Here is a 20,823-nt window from a genome sequence, read left to right as displayed (position 1 = left end):
TCACACACAGAGCAGGGCCCGTGGGGGGGCGGGGGTTGGGGCGCCGCACCCTGTCACACACAGAGCCACAGGGCGATCAGGGGGTTTGGGCGCTGCCTAATCACACTGATCCCGGTGCTGGGAGGCATATTACCCTTTTACTATATAGGATAGAGTCCTGGTGCATGGGTGGGGCTGGCTGGTTTGCACTGAAGGGTGTCCTGGATCAGGGTAGGGGTCCCCACTGGGGTGCCTGGCCAGCCTGGGTGAGGGGATGATGGCTGTTTGCAGCAGGTCACACACCCTTCAGGGTGGGGGTCCCCACTGGGGTGCCTGGCCAGTCTGGGTGAGGGGCTGAGGGCTGTTTTCAGGCCGACTGAAGCTTCCAACTGCTCCTTTTTTTCTATTTTTTCTTTTTTATTCTGGGCCAGCTTTAGCTCTGGCTCCAGCTCTGAGGCCTCTGCTGCTGAAAGAAGGTATCTGGTTTGTTTCAGTTCTATAATCGAAACAATGTGTAACTCCAGCTCTGAGATCCCGGCCTCGCTGAAAGCAGGTTTCTGGGGTTTTGTTTAGCTTCTATATTTGTTACAATGTTTCTTAAACTACAAGCTCAGAGGCCAGCAAGGCAGGCGGGGAACATTGGAGTCCTCCGTCACTGAAGCAAGCAAGCCTCATGTTAGTTTCAAGCTGCCTGGCTGCCGGCCGCCATCTTGGCTGGCAGTTAATTTGCATATCGCCCTGATTAGCCAATGGGAAGGGTAGCGGTCGTACGCTAATTACCATGTTTCTCTTTTATTAGATAGGATTTTAAATCTTTATTGTTTAAAGTATTACAATGTCTCCTTTTTTCCCCCATTAACCCTCTCCAGCCCATCTCTGCCCCCAGGCCTTCAACACTCTATTGTCTGTGTCAATGGGTTATGTATATGCATACAAGGTATCTGGTTGATTACCTCCCACCCACTCACCCTCCCATACCTTCCCTCCAAGATTCCACACTCTGGTCCATGCTTCCCTATCTCTGGATCCACTCGTTCAGTTCATCAATTTATTTTGTTACTTGGATTCTACATATGAGTGAGATCATGTGATACTTGTCTTTGACTGATTTATTTCACTTAGCATGATACTCTCCAGGTCCCTCCACACTGTCTCAAAGGCTAAGAGATCCTTCTTTCTTACTGCTGCATAGAATTCCATCGTATAAATGTACCACAGCTTTTTTTATCCACTCATCTACTGATGGGCATTTGGGCTGTTTCCAGATCTTAGCTATTGTCAATTGTTAGGGGCAGTATTTTAAAATCACAATTCTGATTAGTCACCCCCAAACACCGACAGTTTAAAACTGGATCCCTAAAGACATTTTATTTCATGGGGTTGCTTTCAGATGGGTTACTTAATGTGAATTGTGGAATTAATAAAAAGGAAACTAAAACCAAAAGTCAGTGTTAGATACGTTCATTTAACATACGATTGGAAAGTCTCCCAGGCAGGCTATTATGATACTTACAGGGTTTCTATAACCAAAAGGGGGGTTGGATATAAAGATCTGTTTCCTGGCTGGCATGAAATTCTGTTTTTTTAAAATTTGCTTGGTTATGTTTGTATTCAAGTAAATGTTTAAAATAAACTGATGTCTCAGGGAGAGGAATTGTAATTTATGGAAAATGCTTTTGAATGTTGTTTAGACATCCTACTTGGTAGCCTGTGAAATTATAGGGAAAAAAATTTTATTAATGGGAATTAGAATAGCTGTGCTAGTTTCCTTGCCGAGCTTTTAAACTATGACTTATTTTATAATTTGTAATTCTGAATGAGACCATTTCATTTTCATTCTCATAAAAAGCTAATATTATTCTGTTATTCATTCACTCATTTATTCAGCAAATGTTTACAGAGCTCCAATTATGTGCCCAGCATGGTTCTAGGCAGAAGAGATAAAAACACAATTGCTACCCTCCCAACATGCCCATTTTAGTATAGGAAACAGAAAATGAGACAACCAAGTTTAAGAAAATAAAATAAGGTTATTTACAAGAGGACACCTAGCCGTCCTGGGTAGGTGGGAAGAGTAGGGAGGGATAATACTGGAAGGAAAGGCTGACCAAAGGAAATGAAATCTACGCTGAGATGTAAGTGGAAAAGGCATGAACTTTCCAGACAGAGAACAGTAAATGGCTCAAAGGTGAGACAGCACAGTGCATTTGAGGGCCTGAAAGAAATGAAGTTGGTTGGAGCACACATTGTAGGGACCTGGATCTGGAGAGAAACAAAGAGGAAATGTAAAAGGCCTTTAAACCAGGCTACTTTCTTAGATAAGTAAATGGAGGTCAGGATGACCTGACTTCTTGATCTTGGGATCAGGGTGCAGGTGGAAGATGCCAGGGAAGTTACATATTTGTTGAAACTCAGTCCACCTGATAGATTTATTGACTGATGTAGTCATTCACTTAAAAATATTTATTTAATAGCAGTATGTGCCCAGAATTTTGCTAAGTGAGGCAGCAATCAGTTTAACAATTTCTGTGGTATTATGAGGACAAACTAATTTCAGGGTCGTTTGTTTTGTTTTTTTCTTGCTGCTGATTGGACTCTGGGCTTTCTGATCACTTGAAGTTCTTTAGCATTTATCCCTCTTGTTCTCATGAATTGCTTGCATGCTTGGAATTTAACCAAAACTTCTAGTACACTACACACTGGATTAATTATACAAATTCCTATTCAGTTGATATTCCAAGAAATTTATTGTATATAAGTTACGGACACTTTATTCCTTGAATCATTCAACTGCATCCCCAAGTGCTGGGACGAGAACTGTTTTTCAGTTATTTGGGGGAACAGAGGACAGAAATGTACTATTTCTGGATCTTAGCAGCTAGTAAAGAGCAAAATCTGTAAAGCTGTCATGACTTAGAGACGTTTTTGGCTTGTAAACCTAGTGTGGTGGAAATTGTTGAAATTATTGATGTACATCACATGTGTGTGTTTTTCAGATTAGTTCACCATTTCCAGTTGGTTTAAATGAAAATCACCAACTCATAAAATAAAAATTTCCTATTCATAGTATTTCAAAAGTTATTCTTACCATTATAAATTATATCTATGTAGGAATAAGCATAGGTAGTCTGAAGATATATATCATAATACCTGAGGGTCTCATTGGTACCCTAAACAAAAAGATGCCTGGGGTTCCCTAAAGTAACATAGACCCTTCAGATAAAGAGAAAGTTTAGTGGCTCCACGAATTGTTTAAGGAAGTTGCCTTGGATGGCTATTAGTTCCTTAAATACTCTGATTATGGTCTTTGGATATCTATTTCCTGCCTGATCCCCTTTTAGGCCTCACCCCTCACATGTCTGGTTCTGTTTTGACTGTGGCTTATCTCAAACTGAAAATGTGGCTAGCAGACCAGACATGCAGAGTATCTTATATTTTGTTAGTTATCCTCAGATATTAACATCATGGGTTATATTTTCTGAATCTTTATTGAATGTTTGTTACCATATTATTAACTTCTTTAAGACCTGGTTTGATTTTGTTAAATGTCTTGAGTATATGTAGTCTGTTACTTTATATTAGTGACACATGCTCCAGACATATAAAAAAGTGAGCAAAATAGATGTGCTTTGACTATTTGAAAAGAATAGATTTAATACACTAACTAGACTTTTTGTTAGAGTGATCTAAACAAATCTTGTTTAGAAAACTTGTCCATGGACAAATTAGAAAACTTAGTAAACTATTTTCATTTACTTAAAATTGTATGGCCAGAACTGTAGCAAGACCTTTCTAAATTTGTGGTTAAATAACATGACTTTTATGCATAATTTATATAACATTGTGCTCTATAATGTTATCTTTGTCCTCTAATGCCAGTATATTAATAGGACCTCACTATACACCTGAATTATAGGGTTTTATATTTAGGGTGTAAAATGTAAAATTTATATTATGACATGGAATAACAGAAAATTAAAATGACCTGCCCAGGGTCACACAGTGAGTTATAAATAAAACCAGAATTAGTCTTTTCACTCCCAGTCTAGTGTTATTTTCTTAACCATGTTTTTTAAAAAATGTATTTTTATTGCTTTTTAGAGAGAGAGGAAGGGAGAAGGATAGAGAGATAGAAACATTGATTAGAGAGAAACATCATTGGTCAGCTGCCTCTTGAACACCTCCTACTGGGGGTTGAGCCAGCAACCTGGGCATATGCCCTGCCGGAGAATCAAACCTGTTCATGGGTCGACATTCAGCCACACTGGTCAAACTAACCATGTTTTGTGTTTGTTTTTTCCCCAACAACTTAATATAGTTATAACTTTAATTTATTGAAACACTGCAGCATGTCTTAGCACTATATGTACAGCATAAGGCGAGTAGCACAGAGCACCGATGCTGCCCTTGACGAGTCTATCACTACGATTAATGTAGAAATGTTTTTTCTTTGTAAGTAAATGCAATATCATGGGGGGCAGGTGCGCAAAACCAAACAAATAAACAAGCCCAGCCCAACTCAATATTTCCCAGAAAGCTTGAATTCATTAGATATCCATTTTATTCAGTGATGGAGTGTGGCTCTTTACCAAACTGATTATGTCAATTAAGCTTGATATCTTCTCTGTGTTCCCACTCAGAGATGAGAAAAACAGTTAAAATGAAAAAAAAAAAAAAAGAAGGATTCCACTAATCCTATCATAGCTGATTTTTTAAAAATTATCTCTTTCTTCTTTCTCTCTTTACTTTCCCAATAGTTAAAAAATTAGGTCTATAGGGAAAAATTGAATTCCTCAGTCATTGGAGATGAAATTGGTACTCATTTCCTGTTTAAAAGTATCTAAGTGTCAATATCATGTAAGAAATGGATAAAAGGTGAAGGCCTGTTACTTGATCAGATATTTACTTATTAATTAGTTATAAAAGGTACAATGTATATGGGCTATAATAAAGTTACAGTTAAAGCATCAAGAGTACAGAGACAGGGAAAGGGCCAGTCCTCTATAGGGATGATGGGAAATTTCTTGGAACAGGCACTGTTTAAATTAGGCTTTAATGAAACCTGACATCCTGACAGGTGGAAGCTGAGAGGGCATTTCAGGCACTTACACGGTCTGTCCATTGAATACAGAATAATGTGGGATGGCTGGAACTTTGGGGGTGTCAGGTATAGTGGGATTTATATCGCTAAAACAAGAAGGTTGGAGCTGAATAAGGGCCTTGAACATCTGGTGAGGAATTGGACTTTTTCTGTTCTTTCTTACTTGGCTATTAGTTTTTGGTATAATCAGAAAAAGAGAAATAAAATCAGTCATTGATCCCCAACTCTCCATTACTCATCAGCTGCAGTACAGAGGTACGCTTCCATAGGGTATGGCTCAACTGATTTGTCATAATTCCCTAAAACCACTTGGTTAAGGGATGATGTTGATGTGTTCATATTTTCCTGCCTCACTCCAGGAATGGACTTGTTAATGTGTGTAGAAAGAACTGTATTTTCTAGTTTTCTCCCCTGAGGTCGTTTGGTAAGTCTATGGGGTGGCTAAATTGCAAAGTGAATTTGCTGGTTGTTGTACTCTCCATTGGTTAGCTTTATTCTAATTGGAATAATGCCTGTTGGTTGTTAGTAAGGTCTAAGTCAGTGGATCTCAACCTTGGCTGCACATTAGAATCACCTGGGAATCTTTTTAAAATCCTGATTTCTGGGCCTCATCCTCCGGAAATTCTGTTTCTTTGTTACTAATGTGGCCTCACCCCATAACAAAGAAACAGAATTTCCGGAGGACGAGGCCCAGAAATCAGGATTTTAAGAAGATTCCCAGGTGATTCTAATGTGCAGCCAAGGTTGAAAACCACTGGTCTAAGTGAGCCAAATTACCTTGGTAGGTGAGACGTGCTTCTTTTCACATTCCGTTTCCTACCAAAACAGCATAATTCTGACGTGCTCTCCTCTAGGGACTGTAATCCTGAGCCACTCATAGTCTCACTGATATGTGTCATGCCAGTTATTTGTTGAAAATATAAATTTGAAAGGAAAAGAGCCTCCTTTTATACAAACTCTAGATTGTATTGCGATCCATCCTAGAGAACCCAGAGAAATCATTGTAATCTCTGACAGTGGTACTCAATTTTGTTTGTACATTAGAATCAGCTGGGAAGTGTTTAAAAATCCCTTTCCTACAGACAAATCCAAATAAGAGTCACTTGGAGTGGAGGTAGGACTGGCAGAAACCAAGTACTGTATTAGGAATTTTTAAAACACCCCAGGTGGTTCTACTGTGCAGCCAAGGTGAAAACAGATCCAAAACGTGTGGGCCTTGCATCACCCCTCCAGTGTCATTGATGCCTGAAGAGTGGTCCTCAGAGAGTGACCCCAGTTCAGGGGCATCAGCATTGCCTGGGAACTCTTTATAAATGCAATGTATTGAGCTGCACCCCAGACCTACTGAATTAGAAGATCTCAGGGTGGGGCCCAGCAATCTTTAGCCCTCCACGTAATTCCCATGCATTCTAAAGTTTGAAAACCACCAATGTAGAGCAGTAGAAAAGATTTTTTTAAAAAAAAATTAAATAATTGTGTCATGATTTGTGACATGATTTAAGCAAAATTATATTTATTTAAGTATGTTTCCAGTACAATGTAACTATAAATAGTAAATGGCCTAAGATGCTTTTCTTAGAGTTTGGTACACACGTAATCTATATTAGAATCACTTCGTTGGAATCATACACATTCTGAGGATCTTCTTCAAATTTGTGAATCATCTCTGTGGCAAGGCCCAGAATGTGCATTTGTCACAAGAATCTCAGGCGGTTCTTTGGTAAACTAGCATTTGAAAAGCGTTGTTCTAAATGGATGACACCCTGTCTGGAAATATTTTATAGGCTTCATTAAAATACTGTATATGGTTCACTTATTTGCCCATATCAGTTGAAATTTATAACCCTATCTTATAAAAACGGTGCTCTGAACTGAGTATAACCACAGAATGTGCATTTTTCATTTACTAAAAAATGATTAATACCATTTTAATATAAATGTTATTTCCTTTTTATCAAAGAGAATAGTAGAATTTTATATTGTTGTCTCACTTTGTAAAAGATCATCTCTCTTAGATTAAGAGGCTCTTTATACTAGTTGGTAAAGGTAAACAATTATTGTTGGTAATAGACAATGTACCAATTACTACTAATACACCAGGAACTTAATAAAAATAAAAATTAATTTTCAGAAGGCTCTGTAATCACTCCTTGCAGAAGAGTATTTTACAGAAATGTCATTTAAGGAATCCCTGGGTTAGAATACAAAGCAGAATCAGAATCTATATTAGCAAAAATGAATAAAATATTGTTGTCAGCATGCTCATTAATTTTTAAAATTATCTCTATGATTTTTCACTTGGGAAGTAGATATAGCCAATTATGAAGACTATTCAACAAAATATCTTAAATGTGGTTATACTGAAAAAAATCACAAAATATTTTTACTTAGCTAATCTATATAAATGAAGATTTTGATTTGCAGTGATTGGGTATTGTGCTCACAAATACTACTAATTAAAATGTTCATGTTGATATCTACAGGCCATTGCTATTTTCAGAGGCAAAGAATCATCTAGTACAAGTGATTTGATTTTTATGATATTCAAATGGTTTTTATTATAAACTAGAAGCCCAGTGCATGAAAATTCATGCACTGGAGGGGGTGTCCCTCAGCCCAGCCTGCTCCCTCTCACAGTCTGGGAGACCTCAGGGATGGGAGGCGACCCGGCGATCAGGGGAAGGCATTGCCTCATCACACCTCTGCTGCTGCCACTGCTGGCAGCGTAAGCCTTGGGCAGCCCTGGGTGGCTGGGCAGCCAACATCCGAGGCTTGTCTGTGCCTAGGGCCAGCCCTGGGCTGCTGGGGGGGCTGAGGGGACTGGGGGACTCTGGAAGCAGGTGCACGGCAAGGCCAGGTGTGCCTGCCACCCCAGCAGGGCTGAGGGGACTGGGCACCACCATCTTGTGGCTGTGGGCACCGCCATCTTTGAGGGCGTGGCAGTCAATTAGCATATTTCCTCCTTATTGGCTATGGGCGCTACCATCTTTGTGATGGCATGAGGGTCAATTAGCATTCTCTCTTTATTAGATAGGATTTCATTTAAAGAATAACTAGTTCCATCATTCTATGGTTAAGTGACTATAAGTTGTGCTTATTTTGTGTAAATTTTTATTACTTTGCATACATTGCATATATGGTAATTTAATTTAATATAAAATAATATAATGATAATAATAATGTCACCTATACATTTATTGAGTGCTTCCTATGTGCCAGGTACTGTTTTGTGTGCTACACATGAAGTTTTCCAGTTAATCTTCAAAACACCTTATGAGATAGATTTAATAGATGAAGAAATTGAGGCACAGAGCAATAAAAGTGAATAATGCACCCTAGCCAGTTTGGCTCAGTGGATAGAGCATCGGCCTGAGGACCAAAGGGTCCAGGTTCAGTTCCAGTCAAGGGCACGTACCTTGGTTGCAGGCTCTTCCCCAGCCCGGGCCCTGTTTGGGGCATGTGCAGGAGGCAACCAATCAATGTGTCTCTCTCACATCGATGTTTCTCTTGTCTCTCCCTCTCTCTTCCACTCTCTCTAAAAATCAATGGAAAACTATCCTCAGGTGAGGATTAACCAAAAGAAAAGTGAATAATGTTGGGACTTAAATCCAGAGCCCTTGCCCATAATTAATATAAATATTAAAATACTGTGCTAATTAAAATAATAGCTTAATTATTAATCTTGTACTATAGCTTGTTTTGTATTTTATATGATTTATAGGTTGTAAATTGTCCAACTAAGTTTCCCAATTACTTTTCTTTTCTTAGGAAACTGCTTCTTCCTTTTATTGTGCTATGTGTGGCAGGGGCTGCTGTTCATGCACAAGAACAAGGTAAGAAGGTCACCTTGATGCTTATTTGCTTATAGAAAAATTCTGCTCTCAGATAGCAAAAGCACATGAGTTTAAAGTCACCATAACCTTAAATTCAACAGTAAATAATAAAAAATTCTACCCTGCACAGTGAGATTGTAAGAAGAAACCAATGTTGGGGGGAAATATGACCTTTAAGAAATTTCTCAGATCTTCCATCTGTAAAATTGCTTACATTTTTAAGCAAACTCTCTATAAAAGGGAAGTTTTGTACAGTAAAAAGGCTTTGCTTGTGACTTCATTGTAAGTGGGAGTTCTTGGGGGTGGCAAACTGTGCCTGAATTACCTTTGCACTTCTTGAAATAACACAAGCACATACTAAATGTTCCCTCTAGATTTACATCATTAAGAAACAAAATAAAATTTGCATACCAGTGGGCTTGGGATTTTATTTAATTCAAATGAAGAGGTTTGGAAAATAGTTCAATGTTTTGTTTTGTTTTTGTTTGCAAGCTAGTTGCTCTGGTAATGTGGTGATAAGAGTTTCAAGAATCTGTACCCTAATTTATTCATTTATTAAACATTTTAAAAGTATCTTTCATTTGCCACATAAAATCCTAATTGCTAATAATTGAAATATGAATAAGATAACATCTCTAGCCCAGCCAGTGTGGCTCAGTGGTTGAGTTTTGACCCATGACTCAAGAGGTCACCAGTTCGATTCCCTTCAGGGCACATGCCCATGGTGCAGGCTCAATCCCCAGCAGGGGACAACCAATCAATGTTCCTCTTTCATCACTGTTTCTAGTTCTCTATCTCTCACTCTTCCTCTTTCTCTAACAAATCAATAAAAACATTCAAAAAAAAGTTAAAATCAGAGAAAAAAATCCTGAAATTGTGTTGGATCTACAGGTAATATCACTATGCCCCCCTCCCCATTTTTTCTCTTCAGCCTTTTATCAGCAGGGTGGCCAATTTATTCATTATGACAGAACTAACATTTCAATTCAATGACCCACTTGTGAATTTAGTCAATCAACCAAATAAGTGTAAGAAAACGACAAGTAAACTAAGACAAATAAATGAAATACATGTAGGTAGAGAGAAGGCACAAAGGAAGGAGTGGTGCTCTATCTGATTGACCAAACTGAAAAGTAGATAGATAAATACTCTGTCAAATAGCACATCGATGAATTAAAGTGTCTTGAAAGGCATTTTGTAATTCTCTTTTATGGGGAAAAGGTTAAATAAGATCACATGTCACATGTAACTTCATGCAATATTATTCTTGACCAAGTCATTTCTGATACTTCAGTTTACTTCAAGTAGTCATGAAGAGGAGAGAAACTATATCTTTTAATTTCTTTTTATTACTACTAGAGGCCCAGTGCACGAAATTTGTGCCCTCAGCCCAGCCTGCACCCTCTCCAATCCGGTTTGGGACCACTGGCTCCTAACTGCTCACGGGCCTGACTGCCTGATCTCCCCCAACTGCCCCCCCTGCCAGGCTGGTCACCCCTAACTGCCCCCCCGAAGGCCCAATCGCCCCTTACTGTCCCCCCTGCCAGCCTGGTCACCCCAACTTCCCCCCTCTGCCAGCCTGGTCACCCCTAACTGCCCCCCCCCACTGGTGTGGTCCCCCCCACTGGTGTGGTTGCCCCCAACTATGCGCCCTGCTGGCCTGGTCACCACCAACTGCCCCCCCCCCACCCCTGCCAGCCTGGTCGCCCCACGCAGCCTGCTGTTCAGTCGTTTGGTTGTCCTGCACTAACCCCCCTGCCAGCCTTGTTGCCCCATGCAGCCTGCTGTTTGGTTGTCCATCTGGTAGTTTTGGTCATGACAGCCCCTGGCTTTTTATATATTAGGATTACAGTTTCTGAAATTTATTATGTACCAACCACTGTGATAGCAGAATACATATTTTCTTCACCACTTCCTCATTACAAGTTTTTTATAATTATGCCCATGATGGAACTTCTGAAACCAAGATTAGGGAGAATGAAAGTAACTACCCCAAGGGTTACAGGCTAATAATGGAAGAATCAAGATTTGAGATCAGGTATTTTGACTTTAACATCTACAAATTTTTTAAAAAGGAAGCAGGACAAGTATTATAGATAAAGAAACTGAGGCCGAAAGAAGGGTCTTGCCCAGGCTCAGACAGCTAAGACTGGAATCTATGTCCGTCTCTGTCAACAGCAACAAAATTCCATTACATAGCCCCTTGTATCACAATTGCCATCATCTTATGTTATGAGTTTAATAATTTACACAATGTATCATAATTAAAATATTAAAAATCCAGGCAAAGAAAGATATAAGTACTAGTAAAGGTGAGTATTTGTGAATAGAGTAAATGAAAGATATCTTTCAACCTTAAGATTTTATTTGTGGAATACAAAATGTACTCTTTTATTTTAGGGTGAACATCATAATTATTATTTTTTTTATAACCATAGACTTTTATTGTGAGTTCTTAACAAAAAGAGAAACTTTTAAAAACTTCTTTGACTTTAGAAAATTGGATACTTTTGAGCATAAAAAAGAAATGAAAATAGTAATATGCTATCAGAAACGTAGAAGTATTTTTTTCCTAAAATAGATTTTTTTGTTAAGTTGGCATCAAACAAAAATGTAACATTTAATCAGGAGATTAGAAAAACATTTGCAGAGAAGTTGTGGTTTTATAAATATCACAAATATTACTTGCAACCTTAATTTAATACTGCTGAATATATCTATTTGAGCTAATGACAATCCCAAATTAGACTTCTCAGAAATAAATATATTTATACTTATGAGCATTTTCAAAACTTAAAAAAGGTCAAAGTAATACAAGTATGTTTTTATTTTTATTGTTAATCCTTACCCAAGGATATTTTTCCAATGATTTTTAGAGAGAGTGGAAGTAGACAGAGAGAGGAACATTGATGTGAGAGAGACAGATAGATTGGCTGCATTCCAGGGATGGAGTCTGCAACAGAGGTATGTGCCCTTGACCAGAATTGGACTCAGGACCCTTGGGTCTGTGGGCTGATGCTCTATCCACTGAGAAAACTGGCTAGGGCTACAAGTATATTTTTAAAAGTCAAGTTTTACCACAAAACATAAAACAACAAATAGTGTACCTTGATCTTACCCACTCCCTCAGTGCTTTACCCAAACTCTCTTTTAGCATCTTCTCTTAGCTTTAACCACCATATTTCTTAATAATACTAGAGGCCCAGTGCACAAAATTTGTACACGAGGGGAGGGGGTGCCCCTCAGCCCAGCCTGCACCCTCTCCAATCTGTGGGATCAGGCCTAAACCAGCAGTCAGACATCCCTCTCACAATACAGGACTGCTGGCTCCCAACCACTCACCTGCCTGCCTGCCTGATTGCCCCAAACTGCTTCTGCCTGCCAGCCTGATCGACACCTAACTGCTCCCCTGCTGGCCTGATTGCCCCCAACTGCCCTCCCCTGCCAACCTGGTTGCCCCCAACTGCCCTCCCCTGCAGGCCTGGTCGCCCCCAACTGCCCTCCCCTGCCAGCCATCTTGTGGTTGACATCATGTGACCAGAAGGGGGCAGCCATCTTGTGCAAGGGTGTGATGGTCAATTTTCATATTACCTCTTTATTATATAGGATGCTTATATATTATTTTGACTTCCTATTTATGATAGTGAAGTTTTAACATTTTTATACTATCATATGCCTCCTTTCCCCCACCCATATTATTTCTGTTCTCAATATAGCTTTATCAAAGTTTTTTGTTAAATTAATATTTATATTTTACCTTACTATGGCCATGTATTTTTTTTTTTTTACCACTGAGCCATGCACATTCATATTTTCTTTCCTGCACAACATTTCTTGCTTTTTTTGTGTCACTATCATTAATACTTATCAGCTACTCAAAAAGAATTCTAAAATTTCTTTGAAAAATACTTTCCAAAACATATACCAAATATTCTAGTCAATTTTTTTTTACTTTGAGATATTTCATCTGGAAGCTAAAATTCTGTTCTACTATGGATTGATAGTCTACATTTCCTGTAGAGTTGATTTCTCTCATCTGTGTTCGATTCAGTGTCTTGGAACTACGATTTTTAAAAAAAGAATCTTTATTGTTGAAAGTATTACATATATCCCCTTATTTTCCCCATTGACCCCTCTTGCCCATCCCCCCAGGCCTTCTCCACACTATTGTCTGTGTCTATGGATTATGCTTATAGGTATACAAGTTCTTTGGTTGATCTCTTCCCATCCACCCACCCACCACCAGATTTTTCTTTTTCATCATCTGTTTTCTTATTTGAGTGGAGCATAACACCCAATAGCATCCTGTTCTCACTTCAGTTGTCCCCCCCTTTTTTTTTAAAAAAAAAATAGCATCTTGTTTTTTATTCTTTAATGCAATATCTACTCTGCATAATCTGCATATGAGAATAAGTTTTTTTGAATTATTCTTCTTCCTGCACTGTCTTTGTTTTTTACACATTTTAACTTCTATGTTGGAAATGTTCTTTATATGTCTGTTGTACCTGTGTTATCATTTAAAAGTAAGGTACTAGAAATATACTTGGAAACTCTGTTTGTATGGGTAGGCTTGTTAACTGCTGTATTTTACAAAGAGGTTGATGACCTGACCATCATGTTGTTGGACCACAAATGTCTAGGGCTATACAGTTTCCTTAGAGAAGAGTCCTCCAATATCTTACTTGTAGAATATAATCCTGGTTGCCACTGTTATTGAAGTTAAGTGATATAAAGAGATTCTTATGGGGTTCAAAGAGGGCTGTCTCACCATTTAGTAGGTAGATTTTACCCAAATCCCCTTATGCTCATTATGGTGCTTCTCTTCTATATTCTGCCATGATTGTTTCGATGTTTCTACTTAAGTCTTCTGTTACGTTCTCAAAGCTTCTTATTTAGACTTTCAACTCTCCCTCCTTCCCTCATTTGAAGCTCCAATGCCTCTCTTCTGATATCAGTGATTTGGTGCCTTCAATTCTTGAGCCTTTTCAGGAATTTTCTATGTGAATTGTCCTGCCTGTCATTAACACCCGCCTCTGTAAGTCCTAGTGTTCAGTTTTTTTCAGCTATGGTAACTACTTCATTTGCTTTTCATCTTTTAAAACTTCGTTGATATCTCTTATCTGCTGTTGTCTCTTCTATCCATTTACTTTGCCCATGTACTTTGAAACCACATTTCCTTGTTCTCATTTTAGTGAGATTTTAAGACTGAGCAACAATAAACATCTGTTATTTGCCATGTTTTTAGTTACTTCTTCAATTTTTAACACAGCTAAGAAAACCATTTTAACTATACTATTAATAAATATAATTTTTGTATTTGCTTTATAACCACGTTTTGGATATAACTTAATGAATCAATGATTTTACTTCAAGACAGAAATGAATTCTATAACGCTGTTTCCTGAGCATTTGACAGATATAGATCCCTTTTCTTATCACATACAGTCTACTTTCCTTAGCACTCTGCCACTGTTGGTGGGCTCGCTGCCCGTGAGATTGGCATAGCTGCAGCGCCTCTACATGATAACTTACACCAGGCGAGATGTGGAGCTCATTCTCAGCACACACAGCTTTCTCAGGTTCATGATCCCAAGGTATGAAAACCACATGTGTAGAAAACCATATGTGTAGAAATCCTTATGTGTAGAATACTCGTCTTCAGAAGAGTATTTCCTGTGAAAATTAATTCAAAATGTGTTTATTGTTAACAGAGAAGCAGCTCATCCTAGCTGCAGTTATTCCAAGTATTTTCTGCCAAAACCCATTATGGACACTTAATTAAAAATTTTGCATGTAGGTTAAAGCTTCATTTCTCATTTTATAAATAGGGTTGCTTTTATCTCTTTAACCAGAATAGATGTGCTATTTACATTAAGAATAACTTAAGGATGTTAGGGTGATCTGGCTGCGACATCTGTCACCCCATTGATCGCCACATTTAATTTGGCTGATCTGGCTGGCTAGGTGGGTGTCCCTCTCCTCCCTCACTGATCCATTTGTGTCCCTGTCCCTCTCAAAGCTGCATGCTCAGTGGAAAGAGATAACCTTCCCCCCAGGGAAGAGGGTCTGTCTTCGGTCAAGGGTATTCGAGTAGCTGCGCTCCCCTACTAGGACCTCCAAACAAGCTCTCAAGAATAATTTAAAGTCACAATTTCCACTTTTTACATAACCAGTGTGACAGCTGTGCTAAAGCACAGGTGCTTTGCAGCCTGAATCCTGGGTTTGTGTCTAGGGTCACATGCTTACTAGCTATGTGACCTTGAGAAAGTACCTAAAATACTCTGAGCTTCATTGTCAACAACTCTAAAATGGAGATAATAGTTGTTGTTCAAATATGATTGTTGTGTGGATCAAATGAAATAACACATGTAAAGTGTTCAGTGCATGCCTGTTACATGATGAACATACAATAAATTTTAATAGAAAAAAAGAGAATACTTCAGATCCTTTTTCCCCTCCATATTCTCATAATACTGAAAAAATAAAAGTGTTGGTTTTAAATAACATTCTTTAGTTCCTTAACTCAGTGAGCTCGCAGCCAGGAAGTCTTAATTCTGGCAATGACCAACTATTGGGATTTGACTACATAGAACAATAGAAGGTGGATTTGGGGCAATTATCTAAATAATTTAGTCAATTTGAATAAATGTGCAAAGAAAGGAAAAGTATATTGAGGCCTGTATAATCTTTATTGTTTACCATGATGGTAATTTTATTTTAAACAATCATTTTACTTTTTTTTTCTTTCCTACAAGCTAGAAAGAATATAGCTTTGGGGCTTAATTGACCCAGATATATGAACATTTTCAACAATGAGGATTAATTAATATTAAGTGCATTATTATATTAATTTAGTTATTTAATAATAAGTTAACACTGTAATTTATTAAACTCTGCTAAGTGTTATTCTGTACATTTTATTTAAAATTGGATAACTTTTTAAAAAGTCTTTTAAACTATCAATTACTAAGAAATATAAGAAAACCTTACATTCTTGAGGGATAAACATAGTACTTTCCTTGTTCCTCCTATTTGCAATAAAATATTGTTGCTATTGACAGGTAAATGGTTCTTTAGTTTTCTGTACTTGTAAAGCAAGTGTTACCATTGGTTCTCCTATATCTATTTCTTTAGCCATATGCTATACTCTACTACAGAGTCAATTATATACCAACTGGATTTAGAGTTAAATACAAATACTTGAGTATGAGTCATAGTTTTATTATATGCTGAGACTTGATTTCTTCTTTTTTCCTCTCTCTCTTTCTTTTACCCATCCTCGCTCACTTCCTCCTCTCCCCGTTTTCTTTCTTTCTCTCCTTTCACCTCCCTCTCTACTTCCCTCTTTCTTTAATTCTAACTAGTGATAATATATCAATGCTACTAACTATGCAAGTTTCAAATGAAAGACAAGCAAGGTTGGAAGGCCTATATCTCTGCATTAGCCTCATGGGCTTAGAAGATTGATTTTAATTGCACACTAAGAGGAAGTATTTGTCATTAGTGTATAACAAAACAACAAACAAAAATTACATTGAAGGCTTTAAGAGGAGGTAACACTTGAACTGAGTCTTATAAGATGAGTAAAGTTGGCATGAAGGGATATACTTAATGGGGCTCTGAAAGAACGAAATTTAAAAATCACAGATATGATAAGAAATTCAAGGAAAATAAATATCAAGAGTGAAGAATGCCATGGAGTGAAAAGATATATCATTAAAAAGTTAAATATATAAGGGTTAGTGTAAATTAGAAAGCGAGTCCCCAAGACCATGATTATTTCTTATACTAAATGCAAGTTTGAGGGTCCCCAAATCCACCTTCAGGCTCAATAATTCTTTAGAAGGATTCGTGGAACTCAGTGAAATCTGTTATACTCATAGTTATGGTTTATTACAGAAAAAGATACAGATTAAAATCAGCCCAAGGGAGGAACCCCTGGGACAGGGTCTGGGAAAGTCCCTCATGTGGAGCTCCCCATTGTCATCAGCCAGGGAGGCATGGCCAGTGCCAACTTTCCCAGCAAAACTCTGTGACAGTGTGCATGGAATATTGCCAACCGGTGAAGCTCACTTGAGAATTCTTGTCCAGAGTCTTTTTTTTTGTTGTTAATCCTCACCCAATGACATATTTTTATTAATTTTTAGCGAGAGAGGAGGAGGAGGAGGAGGAGGAGGAGAGAGAGAGAGAGAGAGAGAGAGAGAGAGAGAGAGAGAGAGAGAGAGAGAGAGAGAGAGAGACATCAATGTGAGAGAAATAGCTAACGGTTACCTCCGATACAAGCAATGAACCCGCAACCTTTTGGTGTGTGGGACGATGCTCCAATCAGCGGAGCCACCCAGCCAGTGCTTGTCCAGCATCTTTGCTGAGGCTCTGTCGTAGAGACATGGTCAACTGGTCATGTAGCTGATCTCAGTCTCCAGTCCCTCTGGAGGTTGAACTGATACCACATGACCCAAAGCCTTCAGCACAAATTACATTGTTAGACTATCTGGTATGGCCCAAGGCCCCCAGGTAAACAAAGATATTTATCAGGCAAGACATTCAAGGGTTTGTAGATTACTTCCCAGGAGCTGAAGGCCAAGACAGGGCTATTCTTTGGGCAAGTTTAAATTCTTTACTACACATGTAGCATGTGGGATTGGGTGCCATAGAGGAAAGGGTGGAAAATAAAGGTTTGAAAAATTGTAATCAGGAGTCAGGGGGGCTAATTAGGACACATCTTTAATATTGTCAATAATAAATAAAATAAATAAAATTTTAAAAGATGGGGGCCCTAATGATTTACTCACATTACTTGACAGTTTTGCAATAAGGCTTTACAGCTGTAAGTGCTAGTTTAAGAAGTTATAACTCCTTAAATGTGCTAATCTGCTCAGCCTCATAAAATATATCATGAGCACACACACAATTTCATGTAAAAAAATTATTTTAGAATGAAGTAATAATCTCTTAATCAGGGAGTGAGAGGATGGAAAGTAGTAGAAAGATTTTTTAAAAATATATATTTTATTGATTTCAGAGAGGAATGGAGAGGGAGAGAGATAGAAACATTAATGATGAGAAAGAATCAGTGATCAGCTGCCTCCTGCACGCCCCACACTAGGGATCAAGCCCGAAACCCTGAGCATGTGCCCTGACCCAGAACCTTGACCTCCTGGCTCATAGGTCTATGCTCAGCTCAACCACTGAGCTGTAACGACTGGAGCAAAGTAAGATAAAGTGGGATAAAAGGAAAGGAAATGAGATCAGAGGTGAGAAGGGGACTGATAACAGGTTTCACACACCATGTGAGGAGTTTGGGTTGTATTTTTAGTGTAATAGGAAGCCATTGCGAATTTTGGTCAGGAGAGTGGCATGATATAATTTACACTGTAAACATATTACTCTGGCAGCTGGTGGGGTCATGGGCTCTTCACCGAGAGAGACACTAAAGTTAAGAGCAACAGATTTGGGGGGAAAAATATGTATATTGAGCTGGAAGTGCTTGTGGCACATCTAATCTGCACTGGATAAATTAAATAGGCAATTGAATATGCAAGCCCAGAAAGGCGGTTTTGTGAGTCAGCATATGTGGTTACTGAAACCATGGTTTGGATGAAGTCCTTAGGCTTGGTGTTCACAGTAAAAAGGCCATTGCACTGTCTTGGTAACACCACGATTTATTCTATGTATAAGAAGCAAATAGGTGAAGGAGATACAATCATTTCTGCTGTTAGTAATGTGCATTCCTAAAATTATGACACTTGAGATTGGCTCTGGAGGACACCTGCATTCAAATTCTGGCCTTGGAAAAATTGCTTAAATTCTTTGTGACTTATTTTTGTAACTATCCAATGGGGTTAACAATAATGCCTCTGTCCTAGGGTTTTTGTGAGAATTGTGTGGCTTAATACAGTAAAGTTCGGAGACTTGTGCTTGGTACATTGAAAGAATTTAATAAATGCTCCTATTATTCTTATTCTTTAAAAATAATGCAAAACACTGAATAAAGTATCTCATTGATAATCAACCTTGTTTAAATGGTAACTGATTTCCTTAGTGACACAAACTGGATTGATTTCGTGGTTAGGGCCACTCATGAAACAAGTAACTTATGATAGACAGCTAAGTATTTTCCTGCAATATTCATTGGTTAAAGTAAATATCTAACTTTAACATTAAATTTGCAATTTGGTGATATTCATGGCCAGGCGTAAATTAATGTTAAAGACTTTGTCCTTGAATATAAGCCTTTCTTTTTTCCTCTCTCTCTTGTTATCCCTACCCCCTTTCATCTGTGCCTTTTATCCTTAAGAATTCTCTGCTCTCTTCTGTCCTTTCTATCGACATCCACTCAAAGAATTTGCTAAACATATTCACACCAAGATATGAAAACTTAAAACTAGAATAATACTTAAATTTTACCTCCAGTACTAACTCTGATGGCTACTTAGAGAATCTTCCTCGTGGTGAGATTTCCGTGGATGGGGGTGAGTGTGGGGGAATAACCCTGCTGTGATTAATGAGGCTTGCCAAGGGAGACGTAAGGTGGTGTGGAGAATACAGTAGCTCTGAGGCAGCACGGTGGGGCCAAGATTGTAGACTTTGAAGTCAGACTGGTTTGGCTCAAATCTGTTCCCACTATTTATCAGCTGTGTAACCTTGACCGAGTTATTTAATCTCTCTGGGCCTCAGATTTTTTTTTATTTATTTTATTTTATTTATTTTTTTTTTATCAAGTATCAACTTGAAACCATGAGCTATTATAATCCCACTTCTGTTTATGGATATCACACAAAAGAAACAAGGGGGATGAAATAATAAACCTGAAAATTCCATTTGCAGCAAAACTAGGGGACTGAGATAATCTGCACACTCCCAAAATATGCTGAGAAAAGCAGATGATATTGAGTAAAGTGAATAGTGCAATGGCAGAAGGCACCAGTAAAACCAAACTTCCTAAAGGCGAGGAGCACACCCTGAAGAATATAACCTTTAGCCCTTCTACAAAACAGATGCCACAGGACCTGGGGAAGCAGAAGCTTCCCAGAAGGAAGTACAAGAAAGAAGCACAGATAATAGCTAAATGGCTCATGGGCGACAGGTTTCAGGAAATGTGAAAACCTGCCCTGAGGTGAAGGATTTATTCTGAAGTATATCCAATGGGAGTAGGTACAGGGGAAGGAGAGTTAGGAGTTGTGAGCAGGGCTGGCTGTAGAAGTCCCCCTGGACTAGGTTTGGTTCAGAGAAGAAGGTAAGGATGTATCAAGGAGCCATTTGAGAAGGAAACTGGTAATGCTTGAAATGGAGCCTTTAGGCTTTGAGATTTGGAAGGCATGGCCCTTTGGCTTCTCCCCACAGCATCCCTGCTGGGCTATGAAATACTAACTACAAGCATTTGGCACAGAATAAATAGAAAGATACAACAAGGTATAATGTAGGTAAAAGCAGCAAAAATTAGAATGCGCACATGAAAATATCACCTTTAGGAAAGAAGATCATAAAGCAAAATATAAGAACTCAGAAAAAGGAAGAGATGGCAAGGCATTAAAAGGATATGAATTGTAAGCTTGTAGAACACAGAAAAGAAGTTATAGGGAAAAAATACTTTTTATAAAGCAAGATAAAATCGGAAGGAGCACGAAGAGATTCTACATTGTAGGAAACAAAGTAAGGATAGAAATGAGAAAATCAAAAAAATGGGACTGAAGATAAAGAAAATATTTTAAAAGATTACAGCAAAATTATAGATATAGAAGACAGCATTAGAGATTCAACATAATCATAAGAGGAATTTTTGAAGAAAACCACAACTATAAAATAGAACAAATGTTCAAAGATATAATACATGAGAGCTTTACTGAAGTAAAAACCAAACCAAAACAAAACAAAACTTGAATCTGTACAACAAATGGGCATACTATGTCC

This window comes from Myotis myotis, unplaced genomic scaffold (assembly GCF_014108235.1).
Source record: "Myotis myotis isolate mMyoMyo1 unplaced genomic scaffold, mMyoMyo1.p scaffold_m19_p_2, whole genome shotgun sequence".
Taxonomy (NCBI): Eukaryota; Metazoa; Chordata; class Mammalia; order Chiroptera; family Vespertilionidae; genus Myotis; species Myotis myotis.
The sequence above is the reverse complement of the archived record's forward strand: the minus strand, read 5'-3'. Positions refer to the sequence as shown.